Below are 12,311 nucleotides of genomic sequence, written 5' to 3'. Positions count from 1 at the left end.
ACGCGCACTTATTCCGTGCTCTATATGTATTGCATTGCTTTAAATAATTTCGAGAAACCTGACCCAATCAATCTGAAATTTTCAGCCAATGGGTTTTTCCAAAATTTAATTAAACAATTCCTTTTTTAAACACAAGAATTGTATTTTTGCTTGCGCTTTGTTATATGGAAATGCTACTAAAGTAAATGATAAATGTTTGTTACTCTGCAACATTTGTTACCAGTTCAGAGCCGACAACGTCTTTGCGAAAAATTCACCGCTCGCCAGTCAAAAGGCGTAGCTGCTTGTTTTACCTCACTTAAAGTGAAGAGACTATTACCGGTGGGTTGCAGGCTCAGGCAGTAGACGCGTATGAAATGATTGGTCGGATACACAACACATACAATCGTCTCTGTTGCGCAACGAGGGTTTCCTTCGGGCGCAAAGTAGAAGGTAAATAGTTTGAACCACCACCTTGACTTTCACCGCTATATATTCTCAGTAAGGGCCCTCAGATATTTCGCCTGAGGATACCAAATAATTATCTTGTTTGTAAAGGTCAACAGCGGTTGTGGTGTAGTGCGCTTCTTCTTTAATAATTTTCCAACGACCACACCAGTTGGTAAGCGTCACTAGGCGCTAGCACAATAAGGCCGGCCACTTAAAATTCGCCGTTATGTATCACATATAAGGCAATCCGCGAGTGGGGTGTCGTCAGACTGTGCACTTCGCGCACATAAATTGCAAAGATTAAGGGGTGAGGGGTGGTAAGAGAGATCCTTTTGAGAATTTGGCCGGCTTTTAGTGATCTTAGGGGTGAGAGAGTATCACCCAAACGTATATCGAAGACGCGGCCCTTGAGTTAAGACTTAATTACGTTAAAAAGAACAGTAGGAAGGGCTATGACGCGTAAATGTGAAGCTAGTTCTTGTGCCAAACTCAGTTTTATCTTAAAAAAAGGCGCCTATTGCCTTCTTTAAATAACAGGCACGAATCGTTCACTCTGTCATGCGAAGGAGTTTTTGTTGAGTCTTGAAGTATCCCTGGCGAAATCCAAATTAACTTTGGAAGGGTGTGCCTTGCGTTAACAGATGTTTTCAAGCAGCACAATATGGCCCCCTCAGCTACTTTGCCAACGGCTGACAAGAAGCTGATAGGCATATATTTGCTTGAGCGTGGTGTCTTCGGGAGCACTACAACAGTTATCGTCTTCCAGCGCAATGGGAAGGGCCAAGAGCAATCGCAGAGTTGATAAAGCAGCATAAACGTTCTACAGCCACCATTGGTAATAGCTTTAACATCACCTCGGTGATTGGGGTCAGTGTCTTTCGTCTCGGTAGAGCGTTAATAATTCCCATGATTTCTTTCGACTATGGTTAACTCCAGCTGTTCCTTGGCATCAGCAAGGAATTTTAAATCACAAAACAATTCATCAGCGAAAAGTGTCGCTTTGTCAGCATCATTTTCCGTTAAAAAAATTGCTGTCTCGCATAGAATATGGTAAACGCGCTGGGTTATTGTATTTTCTAGTAAATTTCCAGAAAAATATTCGACTGTTACCGTTACCTTCCGAGTAACTAATTAACTTTGTCTCCCACACAATCGGTTGTGGTGCGGTGGCATCTCTTTACTAATGCGCCGGTTTAGTCTATTATGTGCTACTTTTTCGGGACGCCTCTTTGATCGAAGCTGAGGGCCTTCAATTTATCAAGCAAGCGGTTAGGGCGGAACTCAAATTCACGTATTGCCGCGGCGGTGTAGTACACTATGGTCAAAGCGCTTTTTTTCAAATTTAGCAACAGCAACGTCAAGAGGGACAGAGCCTGAGTAAGACTCAAATGTTATAAAGATTATATCAAGAGACTCGGAGAATTGAGCCTCGCCCGTAAGAGTTCTGATATATGTCCTCAGAAATCCTTTTCGTCACCTAAATTTAGAAAAACTGGCGTATGGTAGAACGAGAGTTCGTAAAGAACTTCCATTACCGTTGAAAAATGAAAATTTTTTAAAACGGTAATATTAAAACGTCTAAAATCCTTGTCTTCATCATGTATGTGGGTACTGTGGTCCTAAGATGCGCAGTCCGAGTAAGATTCGAAGATACGGACGTTGGGGTTACCGACACAGTTCGGGCTCCACATACATTAACTGAGAAAAATCATATTAAAAGGGCACCAAGATCTGAGGTATTAAGTAACCCGCTGTGGAGCTTGTTAGCCGCAATTACCGACGCGAGCCCCTGGCAGGTTAAGTAGAGGGTAACTCAATGCTTTGCAGGATTGTCGGAGATATCAAACTGTGTTGAAGGTTTTGTGTAACTAAGAGATGCCCTCGCCCATAGCAAGACAATCCTGACGCTGTATCTAAAGACCTGCCAGCGATGGCACTGTCCGACTTGATTACTCTCTCGGAACTCTTCCACTACAACCTGAAGATAGAAAACTGTCTTTAATTTCAACATGTTTTGTCGATCACAACTTGGCACAGGGACTGACACCATTGCTAGAGGTCGCTTTGTACGTTTCCCAAGACAGTGTTCTCCATGTGCACCCTTGTCACAGGGAGGGGTAAGATGTTTTGCATGCCTAAGTCTCGACGGTTTGGATATCGAGATTGCAATAGATGCTGCGGAGTACAAACTTTAAAGGCTTGTCCTCTGCTATTTGGTAGGTAATATGAAGTAGCGTTTTTTAATCGCCTAAGCTTAGTGATGGCTTGATACTAGCCTGCTCTTGCTGATAATATTTTATTTCCTCGACGAGTGACCCTAGAATTCAAATCGTCGTGGGTTAGCAGAAGTTTTAGAAAATGATTTCACTTTTGTTTTTCGTAGAGAAACGCAGGCGGGAACTTATTATTTCGCCCAAGAGAGGATGTAGACGCCGAAGGTGGTTCTGGGCTAGAGATATTTCGTGAACTGGAAGTAGTAGTTTAAAATAGAGTTTTTAGCGGTATTGCAAATTATTTACTATTAAAGTTGTTACCGTCGTTAAGGTTATTTGCAATAAATTTTTTACTAAATTTATTACTACCACTTCCTTTGTTTTCTGTGTTATTATTATTATTATTTTACTATCAGCAATGTTGTTGTTATTAGAGTAGGTGCCTTTTTTCATGAAAGCATTATTTTCACTCTTCTTGAAAACTTTTTCTTTCAAGACTCGCTCTATAGTTGGAGAGAAGAGTTACGATTAGAATTATTAATCTAGATAGTATAAATTTTTCATCGGCTCTTTTCGTCATTTATTCTCGTTTTTGTTAGGAGACGATTCCAGGGGCTCGAGTACTCTTTATTTGGTATAAAACTACATAAAGCACTCAACGGAAACCTACCCTATCTGTACTCGGCTAGTAATTAGGGAACTCTCATGATGTAAGTTATTCTTACCTCTCCAGACGTTAAGTTAGGTTTTCTGATATAACAACTTACCTTAACAACCCTAGAATTCTCTAAAATAATGAAGGTCTCGAAAAAGTCTGTATAAGGCGATCGGAAAAGCTACTCCTCTAGCTTCCCATGTCGCTTTGATCTAAGCCATGAGCACTTAAACATCACCATTTAAAGAACTAATGACTTTATTAGAATTCATAAGAAAAAATAAAACAAAAGAATATGAATAATACGTAAATAAAATTATTTGCAAAAAAAATATTATGATAATAAATATTATAATTAAAGTTTGTCTTCTATTTTCATTGTAAAAGCTTCGCGGTATTTATACTAAAAAACGGATTCGAAGAATCCCTCTAAATTAGTTTTACCACCAATCATTTTCTCTTTGTTCATTAAATTTTTGAAAAATTACCTTTTATAGTAATTTTTGGTCATACTAAATAAAACAGATTTTAAAAATTAATCGTTATCGATATAGCGATCAATCAAAATTCTTTTCATTAATAAAATTTTATAATTTAATTTTGTAACTTTCTTCTTATATTCAGGTTATAGTTGTATCTCTTTCCCCTTCACCTAACTCTTCGAAGCCATGAGCTATGTTCTCTTCTTGGATAAGTTCCTCTTATGGAAGAAAAGAAAGCGGTTCATGGTTGGGCACGGGGTAACATTAGTAAGTTAAACTAGCATTATAGAGCTTCGAACTCCGTTCTTCAATGTGTAAATTGATGTTTTTCGAGTAAACAGCAACCTAATTGCTATTAAATTTCTTCTGAGTTGGTTATGAATTAAAGTATTACAAATGTTTACTAGGATTTAACCAGGTCTAGCCAAACCTTCAACATTTCGATAACGCAACTCAGTCAACCAAAACAATTATGGGGAAAATTAAGCGCAGAAACGCAGAGAAGTCTGTTATCAACAATCGTTAATACTTGTAAAGAGGCACTAGATTATTCCACAAGGCAGAAAAAATTCCTTGAGATAATAGCTAATCCAGCACCATCCACTGAACAACCGCAAGGAGACCGAGAAGTTAAAGTTCCTTTTTTAATTTTAGATTTTTTCTTTCGTAGAACTAAACTAGCGAGCACTCGCGAGCTGCTCGTTGGCTAGTTTTACTAAAGTAAAAGGGAAAAAAAATTCCTAGTCAGGAGGGGAAAGAGATAAAGTTCTCTGTTTTTTACCAGTAGACGTTGCCTACGCTTTGCCTAGGTAAATTAGGACCAAATTAATTCCTTTGGCCAACTAGGGCTAGCCTTGGCCAAGTAGAAGATAGCATGTTAAAATACTTTTTGAAGACCCTTCGTACTTTAGTAAATCCGCTTCAAGAGTGGTGTGAAATTCCCATAAAAGCACGCTTTTGAGTTTTGAAGAGTCATAGAAACTATCCTAACTACAAAACATGACCATGCTCCAGAACCAGCAAGAAACCAAGCTGAATGAAATAAGGAATTGGTTCGGAATATGGCAGCTACGTCGACTTGAAACAGAGGTAAATTATTTAAGTAAATCTCAGCATTACGTCGAAAGAGGCTGCCGTCATGGTACCCTCTTACGAGTCATTGATAAAAATAGTATAAAAACTGAGGAAGAAGGGGGTGATAAGCTCAGCAATTCCTAACAACATTCACGAAGTGGACATTACCGAACTTAGAAAAACAGAAAAGGAATAATGTTCCCTACTCGTAGAAATGTTGTTCTTTTAAAGGAATTTTTTTATGGGCAATAGATGAAACATCAAAAAATTACTCGCCACTGGGGACGCCATTGTTTACAGTTCATGCGCTGACGAACAGTAAGGCGGTCCTGATGGTTTTCGCTTTGTTGCCAAACAAAATGAAGAAACGCTTTAGAAACTCTTCCGGGGCCTTATTGAAGTAGAACCAAAAATTATATCCTATAATTATTGTTGAATTTCGAAGTTGGGCCGGGAAACAGTTAAAAGAGTTTTTGCCGGAAGCAGGATTGGTTGGTTGTTTTTTAAAGAAAAATAAAGCAACTGTATCCGATACACAACTATAGAGAAAATAAACTTTTCAGCTTCCGGTGCCAGATGCTTTTTGCTCTCGCCTACTCCTTGGGGAGGGAATGTACTGTTCCCTCTTGAAATCGTTGCTGAAAATTTTTTTTTTCTCCTTGGAGTGGCGCCACTCGAAGAAGCTAGGAAAGGGATTAGGTTGGCGGACAACTACATAAAGTGGAACCATGATACTACTTAAAATGTTTGACCGTGTATATACTAATCATTTATAAACCATAATTCCATGGAAGCATTACATATTTCCTTTTAACATACTTAGATTGTTAGCATCCATCACATATTTATAAATTTTTATATTAGCTGGAAAATAAACAAAGTTCCAACAAATTTTATATAATTCGATACAGTTCTAGAATTATACAGCCGGAAACTCCAATATACGTGCAACTTAAAAAAGGTTGCAGAGTATAATCCCTCGAATATAGGTTCGCCAACGTGGGAGAATACTTAAAAGCTATTGCAGTCAATTTACCAGCTTAAGTGTTGTGTTTTTTGATTTTATTCATTAGGATTTTCTCTTTAGTAGCGTTAAATTAAATATGAATAAAGAATAAGTTACAATATAGTGTAATTGCAATATAAATTTGTGTTCAATTGTGTCGGATTATTAATTCGAAGGCTTGATCCATCGCTACGCTTATTACATATAAACTTCTATGGTCTTGTGATATTATGTAGTATTTTTACCACGGTTTTCTAAAAATATCTTACTTATTTACAAATTTATTACTATTACTGCCTATACTTTTTACTATGGAGTTGCTATATATACTTTACTTATTAGAAGATATATTACTGTGCAACAAAAACTTTCTCTATTTTTATATATATACTAAGTCTAAACTACCACTTTATATATATTTTTTATCTTTTTTAGAAAACTTAAGTTATTAATTATTAATTTTTAATTTTTGCTATTTACTTTTATATATTGCTCAACGTCGTGACTCTTGGTCCTTCTGGTCGCTGAGATACTAACGTTAACTGAAAAGCTTCAAAAAGAATTAAAAATAGCGCTAAACGCACTTAACGAGCTAGAATCTGTCACTTTAAAGATGTAAATCAAAATCATGCGAATGACTATTTTGATCTTTTGCAAACCTGAACCTTTACCCATTTCCTATTTAAAGGGTTACCTTTAAAATTCTGAAGCACTAATATAAACGAATTTCCGCCTATTGAGTGATTTAACTATTAAAATTTACGCTCCACAGAACAGTAAACTCAACCTATCAACAGCTGGAAACCTTCTGGAGACAGAGAAATTCTCCCACCAATGCTTATTTTTGAGAAACAACGGTGACCAGATGTAGTTTCCCAATTGCATGAAAGAAACGGTACCAATTATTCATCTAAAAATATCCGTAATGGCATTAGAATATTGGTGTCTTCTGATAACCTTCGACTGGCCACAAATTTATTATCAGAAAGTAAACGGGTTTTACAGTTATCGGCTTCCTGAGGATAGGCCTTTGATAATGACGATGAGAGGAATTTTTCCGAATTTGCCTGTAGCACAGTTAAGGATTACTTAGGCAATCAAGGTTTTTACCCACTAAAGATTGCTCATATGAAAAGGTATCGGAAAGAAAGGAAAGCTCTTCTTTTAGTGCTTGACATTTGCCGAACTCTGAGATCTCGATATACAAAATAACTTTAGTTTGTCATCTTTCAATTTCGGTTGAAGGAATCAAATATTCGAAAATAAGTGACCAGTGCTACCGCTGTCTGCTGCACGAAGGCACAGATGCCCCTCCGAAATGCGCTAACTGGCAAGGAGAGTCGAGGTTGTTCTTATTACACCAGAAATTCTCACTTGCGCAAACACATGTCCTCAACAAATCGCAAAACAGAGTCATACTCCCAGACAGTAATTGCTCCTCTTCCAAAAAATATTTGAAATAAAGAACTCCATTATTTTTAAACATCGCGATGCTGTAATTCTTAAATGGGGATGAAATGCAAAGAGCCTTCTAGGAAGTAGTAAAGTGGGAATCTTAATTGACTTGAACTGTAAAACTACGTTGAAATATGAGGATTTTTTGTTTCCGCGGTCCTTTAGAACAACACACATAACTTCAAAAGGGACCTTAGATGTACCTGACATTGCTATTACAAAAAAATACGAATGGACTCTAACTTAACCACAATAGCGGATCTCTCCTCTGTCCTCTTCCCCGTGCTTTACGAAATTGGCCTATAAGAGTTTAGCCTTTGAATTACAAAAGAAGGTATACGGAAGGAATAAATTTAAAGTAATTACGCCAGTCATCGAGGATTCAATTACTTTGGCACCATCAGTTACCCTCAATGATTTGGTAACCGCTATGAGACTACAGATACTTAAGCACATTAAACGGCTCCCGTTACAGTGTCGGTTTCTCCGCATAAAGAACGCTTACCCGAGGAAATTGAATATCTCCTTAACTTAAGAAGACGGTAAAGACGTAAATACTTATCCTCCAGAGATCTCGAAGATGAACAAATTCTTAACAAACTTGTCAAAAAAGTCAAAAGCGCCACATTAATTTGCCTTGGGATTCAAAACTTACCCATCTTGAAAATTCGAGAAACCCTACAACCTACTGGCGATTTTTCTAATGTATAAGAAATCGCAAGAAACCTCAACCTTCGGTCCTTAAGACGGAGACCGATTATATATGACGACTAAGTTAAGGGATGTGTTCGTGCGAAGTTTATTAAGTCACTGCCTAAAACCGAAAACACCTCTACTCGCAGTAACAATTTTCGAAATATTACTTGCGATTATACCGATACGACTATAAACCTTCTGTGTACTAAAAAAGTTCCAGGTTCTGACAACGTAACCAACGACATGCTAAACACTTGTGCGAGACATCAATAACGGTCTTAGATTCACTTATTAATTATTCTTTTGAGTCAGGTACATTTCTTTAACAATTTAATAAAACGGTAGTGGTCATGTGCATTCCTAAATTAAAGCGTTCTTGTTCAAATCCTAAAGACTACCCTACTAAGTCTTCTGCCATATATTGGCAAAATAGCTGAAGCTGATATACTTCGATGCATGCGAAAGTTTGTGAAGAGTACTGGTTATATACAAGAGTTTTAGTTTGGATTCCAAAGGAGTCACTCTACTATGCAGCAGTTTTTGCGTTTTTCCAAGCGCACCATAAAAGGGTTTAATGACAAGTCAACCTCTGCATTATTATTAGATATCGATAAAGTATTAGACAGGGTATGGCACGCTGGGCATCCAATGAAACTATTTATCCTGAAGGTACCAGATTATGTTCTTTCGCTTCTCTGGTGTTTGTTTTACCAAAAGACATTTTATGTCAAAGTGTAAAAAGCTAGCTCATATTGAAACGGACTGGCTACGAGAGTCCACAAGTATCGCTGCTACCTCCCCTCTTATTTTGCTTTATACATGTCGGGCATATCCAGAACTGGGGATACCTCCACTTTTTTGTCACAGTTTGCGGACGATACGGCTGCCTATCTCTGCTCCAAGTTTCCTTCTCTAACACTTTAAACGCGTGCTAATTTATATTTCGCACTTGAGGTACGGATTGGTAAGTGGCGAATCACTATTAACCCCCTTAACAGTAAAACTATATTTATAATTTGGAGACATAAAACGACAGCATCTATTATAACGCTTTGAGTTCAAGCTGGCATCTGGCACACGAAAGTCTAGTATTTGGGTGTTTCGAGCAGCAAGCACTTCTCGTGGGGCTATCAATCAAAGATTTTTAGTCCCTCTTATGTAGAAAGAGTTCTTTCTCAATAAGTAACAAACTTAAGCTTTGTTTCCAAATATTCAACCGGCTTTGACTCTTGCAGCCGTGGCGAGGTCGTATGGCAGTCAACTAAACATAAAGCGACTTCAAGCGGTGCAAAATCGACTATTGCGAATAATTACAGGCGCCCCATAGTTTGTGCGGGGTGCACACTTGCCTGGTGACTTGAAGTTGGAACACTTTCTGAATAATTCCTTCTCATTAGCGCGGAGAGCTATGATAAATGTTTCACTCGTCCCAACGATTTACTGTTCAAGACATAACCTGTGACGGGAGTAAGTACACGTTATAGGAGCCCACACTACCTTCTCACCACCCTAACTGCCTTTCTGGCGTAGAGGGCTTCTTTTCTAATTCGTAAGTAAGATTAAGCAGAATTTTAGGCCTCTTCTAATTTTGACCTGGCCGTAGTATGTCAACTTCGTAAATAAATAATATTATGCCGTGCGCTATTTTGTCCTTGCGCTACATTATGGCGGTTGTTTTCTAAGCACTATTTCACCCACAGCTATTTTTTGGCGTAGCCACTCTTAGTATAGAACATGAGTTAGAGGGAAAATTATTGATATATATGTGTATGAAGTTGCTTTGATACAAGCTTAAAGCTAATGTGTACACTTTTACCCTTTTGAGAGCTCCTAAATTCGGGGTTTTCTTTACAACCCCATCGTACACCAAGAAATAATATATATTAAGCATGTTTCGTTAGTTAGCCTGCAGTATAATATAATAAATTTTGCTTTTTAAAGTTCTTTTAAGTATTTATAATCGTTTTTCTTAGTAGTAGATGCTGATTTTAAAGTAATAATAACTGAACTGAACTATTGTACAGAAAATCCAGTGGTTCTACGTTATATTAACTTCTCTATAATAAACTTTATAAGGAAAAAAGATTAAAAAGTATTTTAAAAAAGCCTTTTTACTAGCTTTATTTACAGCTCCCGGGTGGTCTGCTGCTTAAAAGGTTAGTTACTTTGGATTTATCAAATTTTTTATACCGGAAATAAATTTTTATGCACTTGTTTGCTAGTATTTCTGTGCCATTTCTGTGGTGCATTACGTAATTCATAGCGTTATTTACAGAACTTAATAAATACTTAAGTGAGCTTACTTCAATGTTTTTTGCAGCAGCACGTTTAATACTTTATATAGACTGACTTTGCGAAAAACGGTCTAAGAGAAGTTTGCTTATATTACGCCAATATTAAATTTGAAAGCTTTAATATTTTTTTTAACTAAGTACTTTTTATCATAACATATATAAAAAAACTTTTTCTCTATTTTGTAGTACATAATAATTGTATAGGTTATTAGTATTTATTAAATTATATAAGAAAAAATACTAGGATAATGTCATAAGAAACGGGCATATAAATTTTCAGTACGAAACTCAAAAAAAAAATCAACTAGCCGGTATTATTTTCACAATTTAAAACTAACTTTTATAAAAAATAAAGTAATTTCCTAATTTTTTGAATTTAAAGTAATACTTAGTCTACAGTAGAGTTTTGTAATGGAGAGTAAATATAAAGTAGTACACCATCTAGTAAACAGAATTAAGTTTTAACTCCGTCATTCAAGATCGCTAACAAATAAGTAGTATTCGAGTTTTAAATTTAAAATAGAGACTACTAGGCAAAAATAACTTGCGACACAATTCGAAAAATATAAAGGTAACAATCGTATAAAGCAATTTTATAAAAGGAGTAATTTATTTTTGGTAATAAACGAAGTAGGATCTAACAAATCCTCAACCTTGAAACATAATTATACATTTTTAAATTATTGTAAACAATTTTTCGGTTTTAAAAAAGCAAGTACACTCTTTTTTCAAGCTAAATCGGGCTTATTGTTGTTCAATGACAAATCACAATTGACATCTTACTAAATTTGCACCACGAAATCTTTGCAATAAAAAGTTGTTATTTCTTTACACTCAAACGCTGTTCGAGTGTAACCTTTAAAGGCCGGTCCCGTTATAGCAGAATGTATCCTTTGCTTGTGGACTTAAAAAAGCTTATAGGTTAAACTTAAAAATTACTAGAGTTTTATTTATTAATATAAAAAAAAGGCTTGTTCGGAAAATACTGGGATAATAATATTATAGCATATATAGTTTACTTTTTTATTAAAAAAAACAGTTTGGCTGGACGTCTTTTTAAACAATAAAATTTACAGAAATTCCTTTTTTAACGTTTTATTTATAAAACCAAATACCGGATCTAACAATAATTACGAGGTAAATAATTTTTAATAAAATTTTGAAATTTTACTAATTTTTAATTTAGGAAGTTAAAGTTTCACCATTTCGTAATGAACTTATAGAGAGCTTCTTTGAAAAAGTTCATTCAGATCAGTTTACTATGGAGTACGAATTATCGGTGTTAAGTTTTCTTGAAAGTAAATATTAATACTAGGAATGCAGACTTTTGACCTGAGATTTTTATAATTATATTCTTAGCCCTTCAAAAGTTTTACTTTATTGTTTATCATCACGTACCGCTTCTTTCCAGTTCCTTAAGGAAAAGTAAATTATTGCAAGAAAATGCTAGCAAAGAGAAAAAGGAAGCGGCCACTTTACTTGATCGCCAGTGTAAAGCAGAAGGGAATATTCGTTAGTTCAAAAAAATTAAAAAAAAAATTATAATTTTCCTTTTCTATAATTTAGATTCCCAGAATAAAATCTGTTTTGACAAATTTCCGGAGTTACTTACTTCGCCTTTACTTCACAAAGCGTGTGAATACTATTATTCTTTTATAGAAAATTTATACGCCAAGCTTAAAGTGGTTGTTATCTTAAAAATGGTCATGCATTTGGCTTGTTTTTACTTTACTTTTGAAAGAATCTGCCTTCCAAGGCGATCCCTTTCTTAAGGTCGCTTGTACGGTCCGACTCTCCTCCAATTTTCGAGGAAAAAATTTGTAATGAATGAAATGATTTACTTTAATTATTAACACTTCTAATCTCTTTTTCACTTTTTTACATCCAACTGTGATTTACTTTAATTATTAACACTTCCAATCTCTTTTTCACTTTTTTACATCCAACTGTTATTTATATATTAATAAACTGTTTTTATTAATTTTATTATTTTAACTTATTTTATAT

General features: G+C 35.7%; 1 long non-coding RNA gene across 1 annotated transcript; it reads left to right on the top strand.

Moving 5' to 3' along the window:
- Positions 1 to 11,160: 11,160 nt before the first annotated feature.
- LOC135140276 (uncharacterized) lies at positions 11,161 to 11,596 on the top strand. The gene is made up of 3 exons (XR_010282245.1): positions 11,161 to 11,225; positions 11,344 to 11,441; positions 11,491 to 11,596. It is a non-coding gene; the product is annotated as an uncharacterized LOC135140276 (long non-coding RNA).
- The last annotated feature ends 715 nt before the right edge of the window (positions 11,597 to 12,311 follow it).

This window comes from Zophobas morio, unplaced genomic scaffold, assembly GCF_036711695.1.
Source record: "Zophobas morio isolate AGI-343-1 ecotype UQ-CSIRO unplaced genomic scaffold, CSIRO_AGI_Zmor_V1 ptg000039l, whole genome shotgun sequence".
Taxonomy (NCBI): Eukaryota; Metazoa; Arthropoda; class Insecta; order Coleoptera; family Tenebrionidae; genus Zophobas; species Zophobas morio.
This window is presented reverse-complemented; position numbering and strand designations above follow the sequence as displayed.